This window comes from Bos javanicus, chromosome 16, assembly GCF_032452875.1.
Source record: "Bos javanicus breed banteng chromosome 16, ARS-OSU_banteng_1.0, whole genome shotgun sequence".
Lineage (NCBI taxonomy): Eukaryota > Metazoa > Chordata > Mammalia > Artiodactyla > Bovidae > Bos > Bos javanicus.
In genome coordinates this window covers 74,476,270-74,490,932 of record NC_083883.1, presented here as the reverse complement: position 1 = coordinate 74,490,932, position 14,663 = coordinate 74,476,270, and positions in this window count along the sequence as shown.

The following is a 14,663-nucleotide window of genomic DNA, read 5'->3' as shown; positions in this document are numbered from 1 at the left end:
CTGAGGTTATTGATATTTCTCCCGGAAATCTTGATTCCAGCTTGTGTTTCTTCCAGCCCAGCGTTTCTCATGATGTACTCTGCATATAAGTTAAATAAGCAGGGTGACAATATACAGCCTTGACGTACTCCTTTTCCTATTTGGAACCAGTCTGTTGTTCCATGTCCAGTTCTAACTGTTGCTTCCTGACCTGCATATAGGTTTCTCAAGAGGCAGGTCAGGTGGTCTGGTATTCCCATCTCTTTCAGAATTTTCCACAGTTTATTGTGATCCACACAGTCAAAGGCTTTGGCATAGTCAATAAAGCAGAAATAGATGTTTTTCTGGAATTCTCTTGCTTTTTCGATGATCAGAGCTTCAAATTCTGCGCTTCGGTTTGGCCTTCTCTAGTCACTCCTGGAAAGGCACCCTGCTCCAGTACTCTTGCCTGGAAGATCCCATGGACAGAGGAGCCTGGTAGGCTGCAGTCTATGGGGTTGCTAAAAGTCGGACACAACTGAGCAACTTCACTTCCTCTTTTCACTTTCATGCATTGGAGAAGGAAACGGCAACCTACTCCAGTGTTCTTGCCTGGAGAGTCCCAGGGACGAGGGAGCCTGGTGGGCTGCTGTCTATGGGGTTACACAGAGTCAGACACGACTGAAGCGACTTAGCAGCAGCAGCAGCAGCAGTCACTCCTGGTATTTTTAGGGTTACATCATCGAGAGGGATTTGTTAAACCCAACCACAGGATATTCAATGATCCTTGTTAGTGCATCAAAGGGAGTCAGTCTTTGGCCTCAAAATGTCAGATTTCTTCCCTGGGGTTTACAATTCTCTCATTTCCTGTTTTTCTTAATAAAAGTTCAAAATCTCCCTGGCAATGATTTTTGAAACGCTACAGTTTTCAAGGCGATCTAAAAATACTGGCTATTTTGTTTAGACAGCTATCAAAGATCCAAGGCCAATTATTCCATCCATCTCCCTCTCTCTCACACACACTCACTCACAGATACACACACACACACACACACTCGCTCAACAGACATCATTTTCTGCTAACAGTTGAAGCCTTTGTCCACAACCTGGGGTCTGACAGAAGACAGATGACTGAGAATCAACTAAGTGCTCCAGTCAGCTACCCTGCCCTGAAGGCCTGCGCTGGGAGGGTCTCGGTCTGCCCAGGGGTGTGCTTGGCACTCCCAAGGCACAGCGCTGTAAAGCAGCGACTAAAGCGATTCTCTCTAACTGAACCTCCAGGTGGTCAAAGGCGTGAGATCATGTCTTTCCTTTCCTGCAAGAGTCAGATGGGCCGGCAGTGGGAATGGGGCTGTGGAAAACAAGCGATAACCACTCACTTGTCAGCTAATTGTGACATGCAAAGCATGTTGCTTACACAGCTCCTGGAGGGCACCCCATGGGCTCTGACTCCAGACTGAGAATGAAAAAATGAGGATTGAGGATTTCACATTTTGAGAGAACAAACCACAGAGACAGACCTGGGACCTTCCCCAGCTCGCATTCCTGCCCGTGTTGGGGGAGCGGGGAGGGTGGTAGGCAGGCGCGTCCGGCACTGCCTTGCTTCATCCCTGCCCAGCTGCTCGAGCTTCCTACCCCCAGTTCAGCCCCATCTGTCCCTGTGAAGGTGTAGTAGTTCGCTGTGCTGTGCCTAGTCGCTCAGTCGTGTCCGACTCTTTGCGACCCCATGGACTGAAGCCCGCTAGGCTCCTCTGTCCATGGGGATTCTCCAGGGCAGAACACTGGAGTGGGTAGCTGTTCCCTTCTCCAGGGGATCTTCCCAAGCCAGGGATCGAAGCCAGGTCTCCCATAGTGCAGGCAGATTCTTTACCATCTGAGCCACCAGGGAAGTCCATGGATACTGGAGTGGATAGCCTATCCCTTCTCCAGGGGGTCTTCCAGACCCAGGAATCAAACCAGGGTCTTCTGCATTGCAGGAGGATTCTTTACCAACTGAGTTACCAGGGAATCTCATTAATTTTCTAGGGCTGCTGTAACAAAGGACTGCAGATGAGGGGCTTACATAACAGAAGTGTACTATCTCACAGTTCTGAAGGCTATGTGTTCAAAACCTCAATGAGTAGTAACGCAAATGTCCCTACCACTTCCACTCCACCCCTCCAGTTCACATCAAACTGAAAGCCTTCTGCATGGAGTTGGTGGGGTTGATTCCTTCAGGGAGTCACGAAGGAAGGTCTTTTCCTCGCCTCTGTCCTAGTTTTGCTGGTTTGCCAGCAATCTGTAGTGTTTCTTGGCTTATCCAGGCTTCCTCCCAATCTCCACCCTCATCTTCACATGGTGTACTTTCTGTGTGCATATCTGTGTTCAAATGTCCCCTTTTATAAGGGCACCAGTCATATTGGATTAGCACCCACCCTGATGACTTCATGCTGACTAATTACATCTGCAGGGATTCTATTTCCAAGTAAAGTCACACTCTGAGTTACTGGCATTGGAGGGGGGTGGTGGTTGGTGATGTATGTTAGGAAATCTCAAAATCCATATATGAATTTGAGATAAATACAGTTCAACCCATAACAGGAGGGTATACCTTCCTGCGACCACCAACTCATCTGCCAGGCCAGATGGGGTGCCCATGTCCAGGGGGTAAAGAGAAAAAGAAACCACCTATTAATTAGATTCTAGATTTAATTTCTCCAGCTTGCCTATCAGTACAGAGTGGAAATCCCCCTGAGTAATAACCCAAATGTCCCCTCCTTTTCGACTCCACCCTTCCAGTTCTCATCAAACCGGAAGCCTTCTGCAAAGTTGCCCCAAGTATTACTGCAAATCCTCAGGGGCTGTTTCATGTTGGCCCTTGAGCGAGTCTCTCTGCTGCTGCTCTGAGATGCCTGGGGACTCTGCACATGCCCCTCTGATCTCACCTGCTTTGAGCCACGCAGCTCCTCCCTGGTGACCATCACTGATCCATCACACACCGTCTCCAGTGTCCTGACCTTCTCAGTACCTATCCTGTTGTGCACAGCCAGTTTGAGAATGAAGAGGAGCCCGTCAGAAATGGCTCTTTCCCCTTCATGGAACACTGTTCAGAGGCTCTTTGTGCCTTAATGGCTTACAGAGTTTGCTGAAACGACACTTTCTGGGTTCAGTAAGAAGCGCTTTTTCTTCTGGAGAGCACATATTAGCACCAAGCCAAAGGTGATTCCCAGTGACCACCACCAGTCTATACTCTTCCCATCTAACAAGCAGTGTCTTTCCCAGGAGCAAGCTGATCGTGCCTCAGAGTGCCTTCTCCTGGAGCATTCCTTGGCTCCCCTGCACGTGGGCTTCTATAGAACAATCCTGGTTTCCTAAGATGTGGCCTCTTATATCTGGACCCCATCAGCAGACATACATTGAGGTGCTTTCTCAGAATCTACTCAACCTCCATGCAAGCAGACACTGGCAGGTCAACCACGTGAGGTTCCCTGATGAGCCCAGAAGCTTCTTTCTCACACTCACATCTTTCTCAGCATGTCTTAAGAATCTACTAAGTTCTATTCATGCACTAAGTAAGAACTAAGGCTACAAAGATGAATGTGACACAGTCCCTATTCTCAAAGGATTTGCAGTCCAGCTGAGGAGACAGTCATTAGGAAAATATTTTCAACACAAAATCATGTACTGAGTGATAAAGACACATAAATAGAGTGATAAAGTGTCACAGACTTTTTTACCTAGTCCAAAGAAGGCTCTTCAAGGAGTGGAAGCCTGAGATGACTTTTAAAGGTGAAGAACACAGGACAGGCATCCTAAGCAAAAGGAGAGGTTCTGCATGAAAAAGTCCATGAAGCACGAAACATCAGGTACCTGCAGGGAGTTGAGCCAGATCTGTGCTGTGCCATAGAGCTTGGATTTGGTCCTGCAAGTAGTGGGGAGCTGTGGGCGGATCTTAATGAGTGATATGTTCAGGTTTGCCTTACAGATCAAGCACTCTAGCAGGGCTAGCAAAGAATGGGGATGGGAGAGAGACAAAACTAGAGGAAGTAAGACCAGTTCAGAGCTCTTATGATGATCCAGGCAAGAGGTGGTGGAGTCAAGTCATGAAGGAATAGAGAATAGAGAACAAAGGGCAAATTCGTAGGAAGTGAAATCAGCAAGACTAGGAGATTTATTGGATACGGAAGCGTGAGGGAGGTTGGGGGACCCCAGATGACTCAGGGGACCCGGTGGATGACCAAGAGGGTAACACAGGATGCAGGCAGAGGAACCTGTCTTTCCAGAGGTGGAAAGACAATGTCACGTCTGGTTTCCTGGCTCCTTATCACCCCTGACGCTTCCTACTCCTAACTTCACATTAGTCATGATGAACTTGAGGGTGTGGGACCCCTGGGGGAGGTGTTCATGTCTTCCCTAAAGAATTTATATTCCAATAGAGAAAATAGACATGTGCGATCTAAATATGTGTAGACTCAACTACCTATAATTCCACCACCCATTATCTACAATCACAAAATCCACAAAGCCCAGAAAATGCAAAAGAAAACGTTTTTTAAAAAATAAATTTGAAGCTCATTTAGCAACAAAACTAAACGTGATTGACTTGTACTCACCACTGATCCATCAACTGTGACCAAGGGTAGGTTCTACATATTCACGATGGCTCCCATCAGAGCCATATGACAAGAAAATGAGAATTTCCCAGCAAAAAAAGGGGTGTACCCAGAAAAGACAAAGGGGGCTGTGAAGACCCCACAGGAGCTGTATCCTCTATTCTCATAAGAACCTGAATGCAGGCAAGATTACTTACTGACAAGTACTTACTTACAAGATTGGATGCTCAACTGCTTCAGTCATGTCCGACTCTTTGCAACCCTGTGGACTGTGGCCTGCCAGGCTCCTCTGTCCTTGGGATTCTCCAGGCAGGAATAGTGAAGTGGGTACCATGCCCTCCTCCAGGGCATCTTCCTGACCCAGGGATCGAACCTGCATATCCTGTATCTTCTGCATTGTCAGGTGGATTCTTTACCCACTGAGCCACCAGGGAAGCCCACTTATAAGATTTCTTACAAAATTTACAAGATTATTTCTCCATTGTAGAGTTGAAGAAACTGAGGCTCAGATTTATCTGAAGTCACCCCACAAGGACTCAAACGTAGAATGAAAACCTCGTCTATGAGATGAGAATTTGCAAAGGTCTACTAGGACCTGAAATGTCTTCAAGACTAAAACTTACATGACTTGTCACTTCACTTTCTGGTTGCTTTGGTGATGATTAACCACCACCCACAGACATGTTTAGCACACCTGACTCTAATCCTCCCTTCTCTAATCTGGATTAGGAGCAAGATCTCTCCTAGGAGATTTTTCCTGGATCGAGAAATTGTGTGATGCTCCCCATGGAAAGAGAACAGCCACGGAACTGTTACTGAATTTTAAAACTAGATGTAGGCTCTGCAGAAAACATGGACAGGGAGTAGGTGTGGATGGTGCGTCCGTGTCTCTGCAGGTGTGGTTTCCATATGCTGCACGTGGCATGTCTAATATCTGAGGGAGCAGGGGTCAGTTCTCCAGGGATCCCATCGGCTGTGCCAGTGTTCCCCTGCTCTAGGCTGGAGGGCTGGCAATGGATACCTGGGTTCCCTCTGTGGAGAAGAGAGGGCAAAGCCACGGTCCAGGACTCTGCATCAGTCCTCCAACTGCAGCTGAGATCCATTCAACCCTGGGCCCCAGCGGCAGACTCAGACCCATCCCAGCTTGGACATCAGGACTGCCTTCCATTAAGGAGCCTAGAAGATCCTTTTGCTCAATGCTCCTGAAACTCAGTCAGCATCCAGCCTTTCTCGGGGCAAACATTCAACTCAGTGACAGAGTCCCTGTTTCATTCCTGCAGTGAATTCTCCTTCCTGGACCTCATTTCCAACCTGGATTCCTGTGCTGGAATCCCTGCATCAGAACTCTACCCAGTGTCCAGTTCCCGAGGGACAAGGACACTTCTTTGCTTCTGTTTCCACCCTCATCTTGGGTTTCCGGGTTTTGCCCTGATAGCCACCCCGTCAAATCTCACCCCCATGCTACCAGCCAGCTGACCTCTCTGAATCCTTATTTATGTTTGCTGAATGAATTAATAAATTACTAGCTGCTATATGGGAAGCACTTAAAGACCAAGTATCTACTCTAAGGGCTCAATATTTCATGAAATAACGTTCATCTAATAATTTAGCATTTTGAAAATGATAGCAAAAATGAATAAGAGATGGCCAAACACTGTAGAGAGAATGAATCACTTTGTCACAGAGGATCTCACAGAGGGGGTAAGATGTGAGCTGTTTTTAAAGCACAGTCAGTAATTAATCTTCCCATCAGGAAAGGAGAGAACACTCAGGCAAAGGAGGCGGCCCACACGAAGGCATATGGCAGGATGATCTCAGAAAACTGCCTGCTCCAGGACCCCAACTGCTGCGCCCTGCACACGTAGCCTCTTGCGGGATATACCAGCTGTTACCCATCAGCTCCCTCTCTAGCTCTGCTTTGTTCCCTAATCCTCCCATTCTCAGCTGGTCACAGGCTGCCATGAGGTCAACCTTACCTTACAGAGAAATGTCCAAAATGACTGACATTGCCTTGTTTCAAAAAGCTTCCTGGGATTTTTCCTTCCTGGGGTTGTTCCTCCCAAAGCTTCCTAGGATTGGGAAAGGAACAAGGTCTGCCTTTGGTGCTACCCTTTCCTCCTGTCCCCGGGATCTGCTGTGCCCTCGTCCAGGAGAGGAACAGAAGAAATGCCTCCTCCCCACCCTCCTTCTCATCTTGCAGACCTGGGCCCCCAGCGCGACCCTTTAGGCTCACTGAGGACCTCTGCAGCCCGAGATCAGTCAGTCATTTTCCAGCGCCACTGAGCACACTGGCCTTGCCACCACGACCAGAAGGCAATCTCTTGTTCTGCCGGTAAGCTTCTAGTTTGGCTGCTTTCCCCAGAGTTTTGGAAAGCCCAGGCAGACCATTTCCTGCTTCCTCCCATCTGTAGGGGAGGTAGCAGTGCTGAAAGCTGAGTTCAAAACACCGCATAACACGAAGCATCCGTGCCAGCCCGCTCCCCCCACCCCCGCCCCGCGTGCAGACTCGCCTCCAGCCCGAGGTACAGAAACTAGCCTTGGACATGGAGTATATCGTGTCTGTTCCCAGAGCGGGGCCCGGAGACAGAGACAAGGACGGCCATTGTTCTCAGCCCGCAGACCTAGCCCTGGCGGCCTCCTGCCTGCAGCCTCTCCTTCCACAAGATGCTTTCAGCACATCTCCCAAGGTCAGATTTGGACCACAGCACTGGGAACAGTCGGACAAGAGATCCGGCATCTGAATCAACCAATGGCTTTCTTCCTCAGGACTAAACAATTTCTGCTGATTTCTATTTATCATCAGCTCTATTATTTAAGTGTTCTATCTCAGGAACAATGGGAGATGAGAACATTTGGAGGGTGATGCTGCCAGCAGCCTTGGGAGCACCTCCCTCTCTGAAACTTTGGATGCAGGGAGAACAAAGGGGCTCAGCTACCCTCGGCCGGGGTGGACAGAGGGCCACGGAAGGCGAGCTTTTCTGTGGCGACTTTTGCGGTGGGCACTGGGGGTGGGTGTGTCCCCAGAACGCTGTCCAGCTCTTAGGTCCTACCATCTACAAAGCACACTCACGTGGTCACACCTACCGTCTACGAGGACATGGCAACTTCCCCGTCCGCCCAGCCTCTGAGCTGCCCTCCTCTCTGTGGGGGTCCCTGCTCTGTCTCTCTCTCTTACTCACACCCCCAAAGGGTCCACATCCTGAGTGCAGATCCTTTCCCAGGGAGTTCATGTACATTGTCTCATTTAATTCTTAGGACCCTCTAGCCGAGGAAGGTGATTCCCTTAGGTGCATTTTGCATGAGAGAAACAGAAAGGTTAACAAACGTGCCTGGGACCATGCCACTCATAATCAGACACTTAAAAGGCAGTCTCAAGTCTGCTCTCCCATCTGACGCCTAGCCTCCTCACTCTGATGCTCAAGGAGATGTACACATGTTAGAGAATTTCAAGGTGTATCCAGGAAGGCACTCCTGGAGGTGAACTTATGCATTCAGCAGACAAATTCCTCAACAGGTGGGTCCTTCCAGAGCGCCTCTGTGCTGGGCACCATGGGGATGGAGACGATCAGCAGGTCGTCTCTTTGGTCCTGTCGGGTCCTTTCCAGGTCGGGGGGCCAGGGGACATGGCGGGAGGCTCAGTTATCACCCCTGGAAAGTTTCCAGCAGGTTGACATCCTGCAGATGACTGGTGTGAGATCATCCACTCCTCAGAGAGACAGAACATGGGCAGAGAGGGAGGGGGAATCATCTCCATGCCTGGCACAGCCCACCCCCCATAGCAGACCCCTGACACAACCATCCCCATAGGAGACCCCTGACACAGCCCACCCCCAAAGGAGACCCCTGACACAGCCCACCCCCAAAGGAGACCCCTGACACAGCCCACCCCCATAGGAGACCCCGACACAGCCCACCCCAAAGAGACCCCTGACACAGCCCACCCCCAAGGAGACCCCTGACACAGCCCATCCCCATAGGAGACCCCGGACACAGCCCACCCCCATAGGAGACCCCTGACACAACCATCCCCATAGAAGACCCCTGACACAGCCCACCCCCATAGGAGACCCTTGACACAGCCCACCCCCATAGGAGACCCTTGACACAGCCCATCCCCATAGGAGACCCCGGACACAGCCCACCCCCATAGGAGACCCCTGACACAACCATCCCCATAGAAGACCCCTGACACAGCCCACCCCCATAGGAGACCCTTGACACAGCCCATCCCCATAGGAGACCCTGGACATTGCCCACCCCCATAGGAGACCCCTGACACAACCATCCCCATAGAAGACCCCTGACACAGCCCATCCCCATAGGAGACCCCTGACACAACCATCCCCATAGAAGACCCCTGACACAGCCCACCCCCATGGTAGACCCCTGACACAGCCCACCCCCATAGCAGACCCCTGACACAGCCCACCCCCATAGGAGACCCTTGACACAGCCCATCCCCATAGGAGACCCCTGACACAACCATCCCCATAGAAGACCCCTGACACTGCCCACCCCCATAGCAGACTCCGGACACATACTCGTCAGTTCCTAGAATAGCAAGGAAAAGATCAGGGCTCACCCACCCAGAGCACACATATGGAGAATTTGAGGTGAGGATTTATTGACGAAGGATGGGTCAGAAACAGTCCTACCAGGAAAGAGGTCTGCTCTCCCCGTCAGCCAGAGGGCGGACACCACGTCTGGGCAGAAGGCTGCCACTAGAGGGCAGTGGCGGCTCGCTCTGGGACAGAGGGGCCCAGCTGCCCCACCTTCCTCTGGAGAAGCCAAGAGCAGCCCTGCTGTCCTGAAACTCTGCCCAAGGCAGGGGACCTGGCGTCGGACACATTGTTTCGACCGGAAATAGACACAGCATTACTTTTCAAATTCCACACACATCGTTTCATGTCATTTGACCCTGACAGACTCATGGGGCAGACTGACACTGTTAGCCCAATTTCACAGAGCAGAACAGGAAGATCCTTGAAATTTCCACTAATCCCAGCTTGTTTAGATAGAAAAAAAAAAAGAAGAAAAAATGCTTTGGGGACAAATGTTTGGTCACCTAATCCCCAGTCTAGGGCATCTCTGTTTGTAAATGTGGTGATGTGGGCTGAATTCTTCAGTGAAATTTTCACCATCATAATTTTTATACGCCAGTCTATTTGTCCATCCCCTGCAGGGTTAAGAAGAAACAGAAAAAGGAGATTAAAATCAAATTGCACAATAGGGTGCTTTGTAAGCAGCCTTAACAAAACTTTGAATCAGGCAACTGATACGCATAACTGCCTATCCACTACCCTTAACCCGCCCCGTACTGTCTTTCAAGGTCACACTGGTGACCTTGGAGAGTCATGATCGATTCCACCAGCTATGGATACAGAAATGGAGTGGGGAATGGGGAAGTAGCCAGAGATGCTGACTGAATAAGCCACCCAACACCCAGTTCTGTGGACCCTAAAGAAATTGCAAGATGCAACAAAACAGAAGAAAAGAACTGTTTGGTATCTTCTTTTGGATTCTGCATGTGCTCAAGGCAGCTCATGGCAGCCTGTTACTAATGCGCTGAACTCCATCATTAACGGGGTCAAACTCAGGACACACCAGAAAACTCTCCTTTTAGGTTTTACTCAGTGCTTTAATTTTGCAGACCTTTGTGGAACCGGCTCTCTGCCAGGCAGTAGGGTCATTCTAGAGGTCACTGAGGCAAGGCTCCTAACCCCTAGAGAACTTGTCACTTACGGGCCAAACTTGACATGTATCAGATGGAGCAAGCTGGATGCCCCCACAGAGATGGGCTTTGGGAGAACAGAGAGGGTGGTCCCTTTTGCCTGTGGACCCAAAGAAAGGTGTTTAGATGAGGAGACTTTTTATAAGCCCACCTCAAATTGAAAAAAATGAGCACACCACAGGCTGCAGGAGCAATGCAGCCCATGCCTGTTCCTGGAAGCACTAGAAATCTGGCGTCTTATCTTTAAAACATAAATACTAAAGTAGCAGGTATCATACTGATTCGCACCTGTGTGCCAGCCTGTCTCTGCTGTCCTATCATTTCCATTCCCTCCCTACATGCCCCCACCCCTCATACCCACTCCTTGAGCTCGTTCTGGTCTCTATTAACCAACTTCAGTGGGAATGTGTTATGACGTCAGTGGGATTTGTTCCTTGGCGGCCCCACCCTGCTCATTATCCTTCCCATCATACTTTGAAGATCTCACACAATTTCCTCCTTTTCGCCTCCACCAGCAGCAATTGGGGCTCCTCTCCTTCCTGCTCCCCCAGCCCAGCCACAATGTACTTCTCTGCTTTTCCAATAGGTATGGCTCCTTCCCGCCCCAGGGCCTTGACACAGGCTGTTCTTTTCTTTTAGCTCATTCTTCTTTCTTCTGACTCCAGTTTCAAAGTCCCTTCCTCAGGGCCAGTAAGATCCCCCTAACATACACTTTCTTAATGCCCTAAACTGTTCTTAGTACTTATCACAATTGTAATTGTCCACATCTGACATTACTGGTGGAACACGGAATTCACGGAATTCATTAGGGGAGGCTGTGCCTATTGCGTTTATCACTGTATGCTCAGAGCTTAGCTTAATCACCCAGGACTGAGGAGGAGCTCGCAAATATTCGCTTCATGAACGAATGGATGGAGGTTGTTTTCCCTTCCCTTTTCCACCCTGGCACCTCATCATGTCTTGTCATTTGTTTTCCAGAAAGCGCAATCTGAGATATAATTAAATGTAAAAGGCAAATAGCAACGAACGGCCCCCACTATCTCATTTCTTGACCTTTACTGTTATTTCCTCTTTTTGAATTTATCTTTTTCCTTTATTTGCTGTATGATTCCTCTACCTACAATAGTAAATTCATTTTGTGATTTGAGGCAGTTTAGTAACAGAGTTGGTGCGGTGCATGTTAACTCTTTAAGCAAAAATTAAAAATAGCCATTTTAGCATTAAAAATATAAAAGACAGCACAGACCAAGGGGAGGCAGGACTCTGCTGTTTGACAGGCAAAGGACTGCTCTGTCCTCACGAGTGCACCTCCCCTTTCTCCTCCTGACCCTAACCTCAGGAAAACCCCTTTGTTCATTTGAGGGATAAGTGTGGCCACGTGGAAGCAGCAGAGGTGAGGACCTGGGGATACACCTGACCGCTTCTGCTTTTGCCAACGTCACTGTGAACTTAACTGCTTGATAAGCTCAGACCCACCAGCTATTGCGGGGCGAGAGGACACTCTCTGACTGACAAGGGCGCCCCCTTTAGGCCAATTCCTCCTCCTCCCCACTCCCGCTCCCTCTTCTGGCCCCCATTGCCTCAGGTCTTGGTGACCACACAGTTTCTCTGCTGGCTTTCCAGGCTCTCATCTCTCCCAGCATCAAACACCTCACCGCTGGGCTCCCATCAGTACCCTCGCTTCTGAACCTGCAGCGACGCTCTGCTGCCTTGGTGGGCAAGCCCAAAGCCCCCGCTGTTTCAACACCCTGCCCGGCCCATCTAATCTCCCGCTGCACCGCAGGCTGTCATCTCCAGCACGCGTCTTGTACGTTCCAAGCTCTGTGTTTTCCTAATCCCTTCCCCCCCACCACAGCTCCCAGATCTGGGCCTACTCGTCCTTAAGGCCCAGGCTGACTCCCATGAAACTTTTCCATGAAACCTGTCCTGACATCTCGAGCCCACAGCTGGCTCCCCATGGCCGCGTCTCTGGTGACAATTGGGAGTTAATAGCATCCTCGCTGCTGTTGCTTTGTCTCTACTTGTTGTCTGTGTTTTAGTTTATGCTTAATAAACATTTTGTTGAATTGCTGATTGGGGGAAACAGTGATAAGGCCATTACAAGAATCTGAAGGGGGTCTAACTGTAAGCATGGATGTGTATGTGCACATGTGTGTGTGTGCATAGGTGTGCATGTGTTATCAGACCCAAAGCTCTCTTCCACCTCCTTGGGAAACATTTTCTAGTCACCTCTGTCAGTACCAGAGCAGTGGATGCTCTGTGCCTGCTCTGACCTCTGATGTCTGGCGTGTGACCCAGTCAGTACCTGCCTTCTGAACTCGGCATAAAGAGGTGATACTGTGCCCCACGCAGTCTAACACCTGCTGAACCTACTTGCATTTGCACAGCTGAGAACTCAGTCCCAGCGCTGTGGCTCGCCAGCACCAGCAGTGTGCAGGGAGATGGGAGGGAATTGGCAGGAGGAGGCCAGAGGATGCTCACAGACAGGTCCTTGCCCGATGCAAAGTGGTATCAGAATGCAAAGTACTCTGCACCACAGAGCAACACATTCTGCGTTACAAAGTACAGAACTGACTGGCTTCTGTTTGGACGGTAGAAGCTCTGTGAGTGTGGATTCTGAGTCCGACTTCCATCTTCAATCCCTAGTACAGATCCCTAGCACTGGCTTGATAAGTAGTTAAGGAGTGAGGGTATGTATATGCACGCTGGGGGAGACTTCAGAGAGGCAGAATTTAGCTCCCTACAGAGCTGCTGACATCTTTGGTGCCCATGGAACTTACCGGACAATCTCATACAGTGATAAACTCCCCGGTTCCAGTGTCCAAGCAGGAAAAGGAGAGCTGCCATCAACGATGCTATATGCAGAGAACCTGAGCACTAAGCGGAAGCTAGACCCATAGCAATAATATGCTGTTATTCTCGTGACCAATACTGATGAGTTAGCATTTATTGAGTACTGACTAGTATACCTGCCATGAGAAGTTCTATCTTATTTATTTGACTCTCAAAGGCATTTCTACTTCTGGTGGGACCTATCTGGTTCATCACTAAACACTGGCTGAGTGCCCACCCTGTGCGAGACACAGGAGGGTTAGGGAAAGGAGGTCAAGACGGCGGGAAGAGAGGCAAAATCACTCTGCTAAGAACTCTCTATTGGAGAAGGAAATGGTAACCCACTCCAGTATTCTTGCCTGGACAATCCCAGGGACAGATGAGCCTGGTGGGCTGCCGTCTAGGGGGTCACACAGAGTCGGACACGACTGGAGTGACTTAGCAGCAGCAAAAACTGTCAGTCCCAGAAGGGAGACAGCAGTGGAAACACAGATTAGAATTCAAGGCAGAAAAAGAGTAAGAGAGAGAGCGGTAGATGAAAAGTTTTGGGAACCAGCACAGAGGAGGGAGTGACTATTTCTCAAGAGGTGAGGAAATAATAGAAGGTTTCATGGAGGAGATGGTATTTGATGTGAGCTTTTAAACTCTATAGCATTTCCATAGGCAGAGAATGAAGAAGGGCCATTCTACCCTGACAGAGCTGCAGAAGCAAAGGTCAGGAGCTCTGGAAATCAGTGGCATGTTAGAAATCAGTGTCTTCTATGATGTGGCTGGAGCATCGGCTGGGTGGACAGGGGCACATGGGGTGGGGTGCGGGGTAGTATCGTGACAGATCCTGTAATGCCTGCCATGACGGGATGAGGCGTTTGTATTTTATTCTGTAGGGAATGGATATTTTTGAGGTGATCATTCTACCAAAAATTAAAGTTGGAGAGAGAATAATAGCAGCTCACACTTACCGACAACCTACCAAGTGCCAGTCATCATTCTCAGCCTTCTGTCTTGCTCCACTCAACTAACGCGTGAGACAAGTTCAGTGATCATCCCATTGACCAGATGAGAAAACTGAGGCACAGAGAGGTTAAGCCACTTGTCCAAGGTCACACACCCAGTTAATAGACAACCCAGGCATCCAACCTAGAAGCCTTCTCCAGAGCCTCTTTTAACTATCCCAATGGACTACTTCACCCAGGGACCAATTAGAATCTAGGTTATTACAACAGTACCCAAGAGAGAAGGGGGACCGGAATTAAGGTTGTGGAGATGAAAATAGATGTCCCCTTTTACATAAGAAAGGGGGGCAGGGGATATATATATTCTTTTGTTTGTATCTGCATGAAACGCTGGAGAGACACAGGAGAAACTGGTAAAAGCGACCACTTGTAGAGGGAAGGTAGGGTCAAGGGGTGGGTGCGGAGTGCACGGGGTGAGACGCCTTTCTGTATGGCTTTCAATAGAATCCTGATTGCTGACCCATAGGAATGTGGTGTTTATTCAAAAAACCCAAGTGATAAAAACTGCAAAGGCACAATTTAAGAGCCTAGAGTTTC